This window comes from Notamacropus eugenii, chromosome 3, assembly GCF_028372415.1.
Source record: "Notamacropus eugenii isolate mMacEug1 chromosome 3, mMacEug1.pri_v2, whole genome shotgun sequence".
NCBI classification, from domain to species: domain Eukaryota; kingdom Metazoa; phylum Chordata; class Mammalia; order Diprotodontia; family Macropodidae; genus Notamacropus; species Notamacropus eugenii.
Window position 1 is genome coordinate 37,948,069 of NC_092874.1, and position 12,880 is coordinate 37,960,948.

At 41.0% G+C, this 12,880-nt stretch overlaps 1 long non-coding RNA gene across 3 annotated transcripts in view; it reads left to right on the top strand.

The window, feature by feature from the left end:
• The window catches only part of LOC140532605 (uncharacterized), a 115,949-nt gene extending 103,569 nt beyond the window's left edge, over positions 1-12,380 (top strand). For all 3 annotated transcript variants that reach the window (XR_011976595.1, XR_011976594.1, XR_011976596.1), the window contains 2 exons: positions 7,477-7,668; positions 11,562-12,380. This is a non-coding gene — a long non-coding RNA (uncharacterized lncRNA). The remainder of the gene's footprint in view (positions 1-7,476; positions 7,669-11,561) is intronic.
• The last annotated feature ends 500 nt before the right edge of the window (positions 12,381-12,880 follow it).

The window sequence follows — 12,880 nt, forward strand, 5'->3', positions numbered from 1 at the left end:
AGAGAGAGAGAGAAAGAAGAAATATCTCCTGGTTCTGGGAATCCTATATTCTCTTTGTGAAATCTCCATCGAGTTCACTAGAAATAGCCTTGTTCAGCTGGGCTAGATCCTTTCAGGACATGATGTCTTTGCTGCTGGGTTGATCTGCTTTGGGGGTGAGTCAAGCAGCCCCTGATGGATGGTTCTTCATTAGACTCAGTTACTGGGTTGTTGTATTTTTAGATGGATTTTTCATTTTATTGTAATTGTCATTAATGTAGAATAAAAGGAAATTTGGCTATTATTTATTCTTTTAAACAGGACACATGTATATTGTCTCCCAGATGAAACAATATTCTTCAAAGCTGTTTGAATTTTTTTCTTTTAAATTAAATTATTTTCTTTGAAAAGATCTACCTTCTCTCCCTCCCACCTTCCTTTTTTCCTTTCTCATTGAGAAAGTAAGAAAAGCACACTTAAATTAGTCAAGCAAAATAAATTCCCACAGAAGTCATGTCCAAAAGACCCTCAAATCCCATATGCCTCATTCCACACTCTGAGTTTATCACCTCTTTATCAAGAGAGAGCAGCATTTTTTCGTCACGATAGACGAGCGACTGTTAGTTACTACAGGTTGTCAATGCAACCTCTTTGATGGGTTCATTTGTTCTCCCAGTCTCGCTAGTCATTTGGGCAATCCCTATAGTCACCAAAGATTGGGCAAGAAGAAACACAGAAAAACCAGAGGTACCAAGTGTTCATAGCCACATGGTAAAGGGGTGGGAGAAAGGAGCAGCTCTCAAATTACTTAGAATACTCTATGTCACCACACTGTACCAGCTTCTCAGTCACTCATAGCCAGAAAAAGACTCACCAAACCTTCATGTGTTAGTTTGAGACAAGGCAGAAAATGTCATGCACATTCTGTATCACCCACCAGAAAGAACAAATCCTCATATGTTTTAAAGACTAGATCCTCATTGGTTAGTCCTCCTGTTATAGAGAAAGGGTTTGATCTAATGACTAAACCTTAGGGAACAACCAAATATAGTGAGAAATGGGGTGAGGAATAGGGAGGAGGAATAAGATTGAGGGTTACAGGAGAATTTAGAGGAAGAAGTTGAACCAAGGTAGTGTTACATTACAGAGAAAAAGGGAACAGTTTTAAGTGTTTGAAGAAGGTGGTTATTGTCAACTCCACTTGAAGGATTGGAGAGAGATAAAATTGAAGGTATAAAAATCACTCTGATCTTTGGAAAAACAGGCTCATTGAAGGGATGAGGATGGCAGCCAGTTTTAGGGACTTCGGGAGATTTTGGGTGTAGCCCACGCCTTTGAGCAGTGAAAGGAGGGAAAGAGAGAGAGAAGTAGCCAGGAATAAGGAGATGGCCATGCACCACCAACCTAATCCTGCAGCAACCATTAATGGCACTATATAGAAGCCCTGGAAAACCCTCGTGTCAACTTCAGGAGAGGCTAATCACTCAGAAGAAGTAAGAACCATGAAAAGTGGGTCAGCATCTTGCCGCTTGGAAAGCCAGATTGATGCACTTTCGACTCTTTATACAAGTGCCCGAGCTTGGGGCGCTCACACTAACCTTGTCAGTTGTAAGGAAGTTGGTATGAGCTTGAAGGAGTTAAGGGAAGTCTATATTTCACTCGCAACTTTGCATTTCCTTCCTGTCTGTTTTCATTAGTGATATCAGTGCACTTCTCGCTCCAGCCCCTTCCACTCCATAAAGCTTTGCTGACAACCTGTTCAGCCAGTCTGCAAATGCCTAAAAAGCAGGAAAGGTCTTCTGGGAGAAAAGCGTCTGGGTCACTGAATTCATTAGTGCTGGAAGGATTTAGTCAGAGCATTTTCTCATCTTGGGTTTCTATCGGCTCCCCTTTAAAAAGATTTTCCCTTTCAAAAGGGCAGTGTTTCCCTTGCTAACAGTGTCTCCTAGGAAAGAAAGGTCCAATTTGTAATGAAATAATCATTCAACACGCAGTAGGCACTTAATAAATGCTTGTTGAATAAGCATATATTCAGAATAACAACATACAGTAAGCACTTAATAAATGCTTATTGAATAAGTGTACATTAAGGAGATCTTGAGTGTAAAATGAGAGAACCAAGAGAACGTTATTTACACCAACGGTGATATTGTTTTAAGAACAACTTTGAGCAACTAAGCCATTTGGACTATTATAAATATCTAAATAAAGTGCAAATGACTTATGAAAGAAGATGCTGTCTGCATCCAGAGAAAGAACTGGTAAATAGAAGCATGTATAGAGTGATTTTGCACATGTGTGTACACCTATGTACTCCTATATTTGTGTCTAATAGTACCGATGAGGGGGAGGGAAAAAAAGAAATTTTCATGATAACTTTATTATATATTTAAAAGGAATAGAAAGTTGTACATAATAGATTTGCAGTTTCATGTACAATCATCTTTCATTCCACTTGAATGAAATGTCATGGAAATGCTTGTTTTATTTCGTAAGTTAAAAATAAAATAAATAAAATTTAGAAAAAGAATGTGTATATTCATATTAACAATTCTTATGGAAGCAAAAAGAGTAGAACACAAGATGGGTGCCTGTCATTTGAGGGAATTGCTAAATATGTGACTTAAGTAAGTTGTTAATTAAGTGATTTTTCCTAAATGTGGGTCCTAAAATGTGCATCTTTTCCCTACATCATCCTTATTCTCTATACCGGTTGTTCTCAAAGTAGGGTCCAGGGACTCTTGGGGATCCCCAAGCCCCTTTCATGGGGACCTGAGATTTCAGGAACTGCTTTCATAATAATACTAAGGTATTTTAATTTCGAATATGCGAATAATCAATATGTAAGTATAAATATAATCATATAAATTATGGATAGTGTCATATAATATGGGAATATTTATAATCAATAGATATATCAATAGATCTAACTCACATAAACAAATATCAATAGATCTAACTCACATAAACAAAAGCTCCTGGAGGGTCCTCAGTTATGCTGAGAGTGTAAAGGGGGGTCCTGAGACCAAAAAGATTGAAAGTTGCTGTCCTGTGGTATTTAGTTGGGGTGGATTTACCTAGGACTTTGTTGTCTCCTATTCAACAAACTTCAGGGTCTCCTTATTACCTCTGGCATGAAATATAACCTTCTCTGTCTTTTAAAGCCTTTCACAATGTAGGGTCCAACCTCTCATTACAGCTTCATTACAGAAACTCCCTTTCATATACTCTATAGTCCAATCAGATTGTCTGTCCTATTGTTCCTCACACATGAGGAGTTATCATCCATTGCTATTAAATTTAATATTTAATATTCATTTTTTAAACATTTAAACTCTAAAAAAAGAATTGTACAGTCCTGTTTTGAAACATTCATGTTTTGTTGTTGTTTTAAAAATTCATAATAAAAAAATAAAAATTGTGCTCTGGATCCCTCTTTGAAATGTTGCTTTCCTCCATGCTGGGCGGATGGCCCCCACTAGTTTGACATTTGGCAGATACATGGACATTCCTCTGTCTATCACCCTCTTCACCTGCTCCAACAAATGCATTCTATTTAACCCCAGTAACATATCTGTGATGGTCTTCTATGGAATCTGCAAGAGCAGTTTAATAAATTAAGCCAAATAAGAAATATAACCCTCCTTCAATCATCCTCTGGCCATAGAAAATCATGCCATTGGGCACTTTTGAGGGACACATACATACTTGCAGATGTCCTCAAGGTCTTCCTGTAGCAACTGTAATCAGACTAGCAGAGGAAGAAAGTTGTTGATTGGTAAGAAGATTCCATGCCTCAAAGCACATGGATGTCCCCTAAGATGTGATGGAGGAAATGAACTTTGCCACTACCCGAAAGGTCAAGCCAGATGAAAGAACAGAAGCTAACTTAAGGGACTGTCCATCTGATTGTTATTTGCCACACCATAGACCTTCATTATCAATTTGGCAATAAAGGATTAATAGACTAGCCTTTTGGGAAAGCTGGGTAGCACAGTGGATAGAGTACCTGGCTTGGTGTCAAGAGAACCTGAGTTTAAATCCAGCCTCAGACATGTGTGACTCTGGGCAAGTCACTTAATCCCTATTGCTGAGAGAGAGTGAGTGAGAGATAGACAGAGACAGAGAGACAGAGAGAGAGAGAGATGGAGGGAGGGGAAAACTAAAAAAGAGTGACCATGGATCTTACTGAGTACCTAGGGCTTGATGCTATCAACTAATGTTGATAGAGATTGGTGTTTCCTATTAGGAACATCAGAAGGACTTCATTATTCATGGGTATAGTTGATAAGAGTTATAAACTTGGAGTCAAGAAGAATGGGTTCAAATCCTGCCTTCAACACTTACTAGCTATGTGACCCTGGTAAAGAGAGGTAGTTTAACCTCTCTCAGACTTAGCTTCCTCATTTGTAGAACAGCGATAATGAAAGCACCTACCTCAGAGTGTTGTTACAAGGATCAGATTACAAAAATTACAAAAGACAGTGGATGGAGTACTGGATCTGGAGTTAAGAAGACCTGAATTCAAATCCAGCCTCAAATGCTTACTTAGCTATGTGATCTTGAGCAAGTCTCTTAACTTCTGCCCACCTCATTGTCCTCATCTGTAAAATGGGGGTTATACTAGTACCTACCTCCCAGGGTGGTTGTGAGGATAAAATGAGATTATATTTGTAAAGCACTTTGCAAACCTTAAAGCTCTGTGTAAATGCTAGCTATTATAGCTATTCAACGAGATAATAGATCAAGAGTATTGGGAATCTTAAAGAGTTATATGAACATCAATTATTATTATTGATATAACCCACTGAGTTATCAACTCCTCTGAGGAACAGATATTTCTCTGTTTTATGCTTTTTGAAACTGATATTGAGAGATTAAATTAACAAAGTTATGTCTTCTGTGGTTTCACCTAATGCTGTATGAGCTCAAAATATTTATGTGACAATTCTAGGAGCATCGTTAAAAACTACATTTTGCTCTACTGAGTCAAGAGCTCTAGGGAGTGAAGACATGGTAACTGATCAGTAATAAACATGGCAGAATCTTGTGCTCCTCTCACTCTTCAGTAAGTTGCATGACTGAAGATGGCGTTTACTTGAACACAAGCATTTGGGAAAGCTAGCCTGTTTATCAAGCATGCCTGAGATAGCTGTGTAGATCATTCTCATAAAGATTTTACGACAAGGAAAAAGTAGTTATTGGTGTCCTTTAGATCGGCCTTTTGGGGAGTAATTCCATCCATAACTTGTTGTAGGCATTGAGTACCTTCCCCTTTTTCATGTATATCAAAAATCAATGCCTCCATGCTTTAAAAATCATCCCACTGCCAGCTACAGTTTCTTCTGTACGTACACGGTTTGGTCCATCTGCTTTCTCCATCTTTGTCTGCTTTAGCGTGATGCAACTGGCCAATCTGCTGCCAAGACTCATCAGTTCTACCCTAACATCCCTTGTATACACCCCCTTCTCTCCTCCAATGCCACCATCACCCTGGTGGAGGACCTCATCACGTCATCTATGCCTGGACTGTGGCAGTAGCCATCTGGTGGGTCTCCCTGCCACAAATATCTCCCTACTGCAGTCCATCCCTCTCTCCATTGTCCAAGTGGTCTTTATAAAGTACAGGTCTGACCACGTTATCCCCCTGTTCAATAAACTCCCATGGCTCCCTATCTGCTCTGGGATCAAATATCCTTCATTTGGCTTCTGGGGTCCTTGGTGACCTTACCTCTTACCTGTCCAGGTGTATTACACATCCTTCCCCATCTTGCCCTCTGCCCTCCAGCGGCACAGGCCTCTTTGCTGTTCCTAGCACAAAACATTCCATTTCCTGGCTTTTGGCATTTTCCCTGACTGTCCCCTGTATGTAGACTTGTCTCCTTCCTCACTCTGCTTCCTGGCATTTTAAGCTTCAACTGACAAGATAAAATCATGCCTTCTTCAAGGAGTCTTTCCTGATCTCCCTAATGCTTTCCCTCTGTTATCTTCAATGTATCTTGTCTTATTTGTATAAGGTTGTCTGTATGTTGTCTCCCCCGTTGGACTGAAAGCATCTTGAGAGCAGAGATGGGTTTTCTTTCCTTTTCTTTATATCCCTAGCAATTGGCACAGTTCTTGACACAAAGTAGATGCTTGTCACATTTAGAAAATCTGAAACTGAGGTTTTATGATCCACGTGTGCTGCTCCCCCTGCCATTGACTATGAAACAGTTTATTATCAAAGATGTGGGCAGATTCCTTCTGATTTTCATGCATTTATGAGCACTTCAGTTTTCATCTCGCCGGGTGAGCCGACGGAGTGAGGTCTCATGCCAGGCTTTCTGCAGATTTGTTTTCCCTTCCACGGCAATTCACTTGTTTGTGAGGCAATACTATTCATAATCTTCCATTATCTCAGCCCGTAATGTTGTTCAGTCGTTGTCAGTTGTATCTGACTCTTCTTGGCCCCATTTGGAGTTTTCCTTGGCAAAGATACTGTAGTAGTGTGCCATTCCTTCTCCAGCTCATTTACTGATGAGGAAACTGAGGCAAACTTAGGGTCAGTGTCTGAGGCCAGATTTGAGCTTAGGAAGATGAGTCTTTCTGACTTCAGGCCAGACCTCTATCCTGTGCTACCACCTGCCCATCCACCCAGAGTACATTTTAAAATGTATTCTAGACTAGTGCTGCCCTTGGCTACCATGAACCCCTTCAGGTTAACAAGGAGAGTGAGATGTTCTTTTAAAAAAAGAGGGGGAAAGAGAGAAAAGAGTGAGAAACAAGAAATAGGATACAAAGGGGCAGAGAGGAATCTTGGTCTGCTTCAGGAAGTTGGAGAGTAGAAAAGGGTCAAGCACAGGAAAAATGGGCACAGGAGGAAGAGAGACCTTGAGAACCTGCAGCTAAGAGTCACATATGAGGCTTTCCCCAAAAAGGAGAGACTGAGGCACTCTGGGAGAGAAGTAGCTGCTTGTCTTCCAAGGAATAATGATGTGGGTCCCAAGATGCTCTCAGGTGAAAATATCCAGTAAAACTCAGAGCATTTCTTAGTGGTAATAAATGCTACAAGGGGGAGTTTCAGCTTTGTATGAACTGATGCAGAGTAGAGTGAGGAGAGCCAGAATGGTTTATATAATAATACCATTGTGAAAACAAATAACTTTGAAGGTCTTAAGAACTAGGATTAACGAAATGATTAACTATTATTCCAAAAGACCATTGATGAAGAAGGTTTCTCACCTGACACGGGATGGACTCAAGATGCAGAATGAGATATATATTTGGGGGCACAAATCAAGGATTATATGAGAATCTGTTTTGCAAGAGTTTTCTTCCCAGGATGCAGAGAGAGAGGCGGGAAGGAATTAAAATAAATGCTTGTTAATTGGGGGGGGGGGGGGAATCTAGTATTCTTTTTTTAAAGAGATGGCTAATGGAGATTGTGCCTGCCTACTCAGGGGTACTGAAACAGCTATTTGTCAACTTAATAATAAAAGAAATCTGCTGTCTTACCAGAGTCTGTATCCAAGAGAAATTCCCAAGACTTGTCAAACCTGAAGATTCCTGTCTGCCTCTAGTGATTCATTGGGGACCCATCCGATGGTGCCAGAAGAATCATTAGCATTGCTAACGGTCATGAAGTCATGGGAGAGAAACTGAAGACCTTCAGGACACAGGTGGAATTTTCATCATGGCATTACATCAAAGGTAAAGGAGTAAGAAGAGAAAGGCAGGATGGGAAAGTGAACAGCTGGGAAATAAGATCATGTCTGAGAAGGAGATTTGGCATTCTGGGCCATAGCTTAAAATAGACAGGACTGCCTCCAGGTCCAAGATGCAAGATACCTAAGACGGGAGAGTCACAATACATGGGTCTGAATTCTCGCAAATCTAATCAAAAGGCTTTCAAACTGAAAGGGAAGGGAAGACAAAATCAAAATCATTCAACTAAATAGTGTTGAATAATGGATAGCCTTGGAGACTTCCAGAAGACAAAAACCCAAGAATCCAAGTCAGTGATAAAGCCAATAGTCTCCCATATACAAAGTATGGGTAATGGACAAGACAAATTAGAAATACTAGAGAAAATTAGAGAAAAATTTCATCTCCTAGGCATTATTGAGATTCAGTGGGATGAGGATCATGTCTGCACTATGACTGTGGAAGTGTGGAGCATAGACCATGTGACCCAGAGTCCAGGAGACCTGAGTTTGAATCCTTCCCCTATCTGCCTCCATTTCTTCATCCAAAAAATGAAAATAATAATAACACCAACCTCTTGGAGATATTATGAGGTTAAACGAGGTAATATTTGTAAACTTTAAAGCAGGAGATAAATTCTAGCTGTTTTGATGATGGTGTTGATAAGCCTTTCAGCTCTAAAATTCTGTGAGACGGTTCTAGGCCTCTAATGTCTTTGGGAATGAGAGATTGGGGACTCTTAGCCTGAGGTCCTTGGTCCATGGATAGATTTCAGTGGGTCTATGAACTTGAATGAGGAAAAAAAATCATATCTTAATTTCCACTAATCTGAAATTTGTAATTTCCTTCAATTATTCTGAGAAGGGGTTCATAAGTTTCATCAGACTGCCCAGAGGGGGTCCATGACATACACAAAAGATTAAGAACTCTTCATTTCCAGTGTATGGACTTCCAGATTGTGGAGGCTCACCAGTGGCTGGCCAGGACCCTGAGGGTAATCCTCTGAGACATCTACTTTAAAACCTATTCTCTATCAATCTTTTAGGCTAATGCTGGAGAGAGGAATTACTGCCAATATCCCGGAATCACTAGGCCTGGTTTCACAGATTACAATTTCATTGATTTTTAATTAGAAAAAATAATGGAAAGGAAGAAGTAGGTAAAGCTATAAATGACTAGCCCTTGGCTCTGATCCCCTCATAAAATTAAACAACTGAGCTGATCGTTCAGGAGATAGAAGCAAAGTCTAGTTAGATTTCCAGTTAGTTTGATGATGGTGAGAGTGGAAGAAGGAGGCAAATGATAAACTAAAATGTGGGCAGAATGATGGTCAGAATGCACCCAGTCATCAGACATGTCACGGACATACACCGTGTAAGAGGGGGTGGAGAGTGGAACATGTCAGAAGTCTTGGGTTCAAGTTCTGACACCTACTAGATACATGCCCTTGAGCAAGTCTTTTCCCTGGGTCTCAATTTCCTGTAAAGTGAGTGGGTCAGATTCAGTGATCTCTCTAATATCTCTTCTGGCTGAGGCTCTTTCAGAAGGTCAAATTATTATTTTCCTAATAATACTAAGACCTCTTCATTTCTCATATGGTGGATCTCAATAGGAATAATCCACAAAAACAAAAGCTCTTTGGGGTCCTCAACAAGAGTGTAAATGGGTGCTGACACCAAAAAGTTTGAGAACCGATGATCTACTCCTGCTGCATTTTTTACAGATCATGAAATTAAGGCCCAGAAAAGTAAAGTCATTTAGCATTTCAGAAACCTTTAGTAAGGCTTCTGTGTGCAGAAGTTGGGGAAAATACAAGGTTTAAATGAGATGGAATCCCTAGCCTCACAAAATCAGAGATTTAGGGGGTGAAGGCATCTTAGAAGCTGGCTAGTCCAAGCAGGGATATGTTCGTAAAGATTGAACAATCAGCTCTGGAGTTGGGGGAGAAAATATACACAGGGCACGCTTTTACGTTTAATCTGCATCATTTACATTTTTTCTACCACTTCTTGAGTCTAGACCATCAGCAAAATAATAAATCAAGCCCTGATTTGTTGAGTTTATGGATCCCTAAGTTGTAAATGCTCATTTGGCTCTCAGAGGTGGTTTTGAACTAACTCTAGCTCATGCCCTGGGCCTCAAGCAGGTTGAGAGAACTAGATCCCAGAAGACTGAGAGGAGTAGCCCTGACTTGGACCCAGTCCATAGCCTTGTATCTAGAACTGGTTAATTCTAAAGATGGAGACTAGACAGAAGGAGGCTGAGGACAGCAGCCAAGGTCCCAGTGAACTAAGTGAAATGGAGACACTGTCAGGAACTCTTTGGGAATCATTTCTAGGAGATGAGCCTTGGTGATGCATTTCTAGCAAGGGTGAACCTCCAGTAACACATATGCTACCACCCATCCCTGGGCCTCTACTCAAAGCTGACCCAGCTGCTCAGGACCAAGGACCTGTGAACCTCCAGCCACTTCCATGTCACAATGAGATGTCCAAGGAAGACTAAAGTAAAAGGGTCATCATTATTCTATACTGACTTAAAACCCTCCTGCCTTTCAAACCTTAGCATCACAAAGCATCCTATTTATGTTGCCAGGGTAACAAGATATCAGGGAGCCACTGACCAATGAGGGTTATAAAGCAAATGGTGACAGCGAGGGGAAAGGGTGGGGCTTGAGGGGCGGGGCATTTTTTATTGCCGTGTTCATTGAATCTGAACTTAATGGCTAGATCTGGGTCAGCATTATTATAACGCCCATTTTACCTGTATGGAAAATTAAGGCCTACTGAGTCAGAATGACTTGCAAGAAGTCATGAATCTATTCAATGACCAAAAGGCAGAAATTTAAACCGGTGGGAGACGAAGTCCTTGTCTAGGAGGTGAGAAGAATAGATGGAGGGAGACATTTCTGAGCCAAAACAAAAAGCCACAAAATGAACCTTTGTAGGTTTAATCCAATTCAGGTTTTTCAGCTTTGTCACTAATGACTCATAACAGACACACTAACAAGCACCCAGCAAGGAGCACAGTGAAGAGTCAGGCGATGACCATCTATTAAAGTGAAATGCCCCTGTGCCAAGCGCTGTGCTGGGTACTGGAGATACAAAGAAAAGTAAAAACATGGTCCCTGTCCTCAAGGGCTGGCATGGGAATAAGCATTTATGAAGCTCCTACTGTGTGCCAGACCCTGTGCTAAGCATCTTACCAACATCATCCCATTCAGTCCTCATAACAACCCTGTGAGGGAGCTGTGTGGATTGTTCCCCATTTTATGGATGAAGAAACTGAGGCAAACAGATTAAGTGACTCGCCCAGAGTCACACAGCTGATGAATGTCTGAGCTCAGATTTGAACTCAGGTCTTTCTGACTCCAGACTCAGCTCTATGCGTTTTGTCTCCCAGCTCTAATCCAGGCTCTGGAAGAACGATTGGGCTCAAAACGTAGATGCCTTTCCCTCCCTCCCTCCCTCCCTTCCTCCCTTCCCTCCCTCCCTCCCTTCCTTTCTTCCTTCCTTCCCTCCCTTCCTCCCTCCCTCCCTTCCTTTCTTCCTTCCTTCCCTTCCTTCCTCCCTTCCTTCCTTCCTTCCCTCCCTCCCTCCCTCCCTTCCTCCCTCCCTCCCTCCCTCCCTTCCTCCCTTCCTCCCTCCCTTCCTCCCTCCCTCCCTTCCTTCCTTCCCTTCCTTCCCTTCCTTTCTTCTTTCCTCCCTCCCTCCCTCCCTTCCTTCCTTCCCTTCCTTCCCTTCCTTCCTTCTTTCCTCCCTCCCTTCCTTCCTTGTTTCCTTCCTTCCTTCCTTCTGTCACTCAGAGGACACTATTCTTTGTTTTCTTACTGGAAGTGGGAAAAATGTATTTTCCTGGCAGCTTCAGGGTAAAATTTTTCCATTAATCTTCCCTTTTAGAAACTGTGCAGATATCTTCCCCAAGATCCAAAGCAACATAATACTGGACCCAGAATCTCACACCAACCAGAGTGGAAAAGTCCAGGCATGGGACTCCTGCCAGGAGCCGCCAGCCTCCTGCTTGATCCTCAAAGAGAGAAGACCCAGGGGCCAGCTGTCCCCGTTACATCCTAGAGAATCCCCTCCACGTCCTTCCCCATGCCCTGCCTCCACATATATCTCCATTAAAAATAAACTAATGAAATAAAATGAATTAACAAAACAATCCGCAAAGTAAATAGTAGAATGCAATTTATTAATAAAAGAAATAGCAAAATAAAGCAAAGTAAGTACATTTATTTTTATTTGTTAGTAATTATTGATTGATTCCCAAATATTAATTAATAAAATATCCATTTATTAATAGAGTAAAATGAATTTATAAGTAAATAATTACCAAAATTAATTAATGAAATAAATGAATTCATAAAATACATTAACAAATAAATTAAAATTAATCAATAAAATAAATCCAAAATTAACCTTACACCATTCAGCCACTCATGGCTGGCTGAGAGATAAAGCCAAAGAAGGAAATCTTGAAATAACAGGGCTGTCTCATGATGGAAAATGCTATCCACATCCAGAGAAAGAAGCAGAGTCTGAATGCCGATCAAAGCATATTATGTGCGCGCTCTCTCTCTCTCTCGTTTTGTTTCTTCTTTCTCGTGGTTCATTCTATTGGTTATAATTCTTTATAGCATGACTAATATGAAAATATGTTTAATATGAATGTATATGTAGGTAGAGCCTATATCAGATTGCACGCTGTCTTGGGGAGGGGATAAGGGAGGGAGGGAGAGAGCTGAATGTTGTCAACTAAAAATAAAGAAGTAAAAGAAACAACTTGACAAACTTATTACTATTAAGAACATACCCATATGCACACACATCTGGATATCAAAACAGAAAGGTAAAGAGGGTGAAATCTGGGTTTTTGTCCCACCCAGTGGGCTAGACTTGCTGTTTCCCAAAGCCTTGAACTGAGATCAGCAGCCCTGTCTCCCTCCCTTTCGTGAGCTCATCACCTTCCTCTCCTTTCAGCATCACTGGATGTCCTTTAAGGTGCAAACCTGAAACATCTAGAATCAGATGAGTCGTCCAGATGTGCACTGTGCAGTGCACCATGAGGCGCAGAAGAGGCCAGCCGATGAAGGATAGATGTGTGCCGAGAATGCTTGCCCAGAATTGCTCTGGGATTGACTATAATGTATCTTGAAACACTCCTAGGGCTTAACAGAAAAACAGCTCTGCTGATGAATGGGATGATGGGAGGGGTG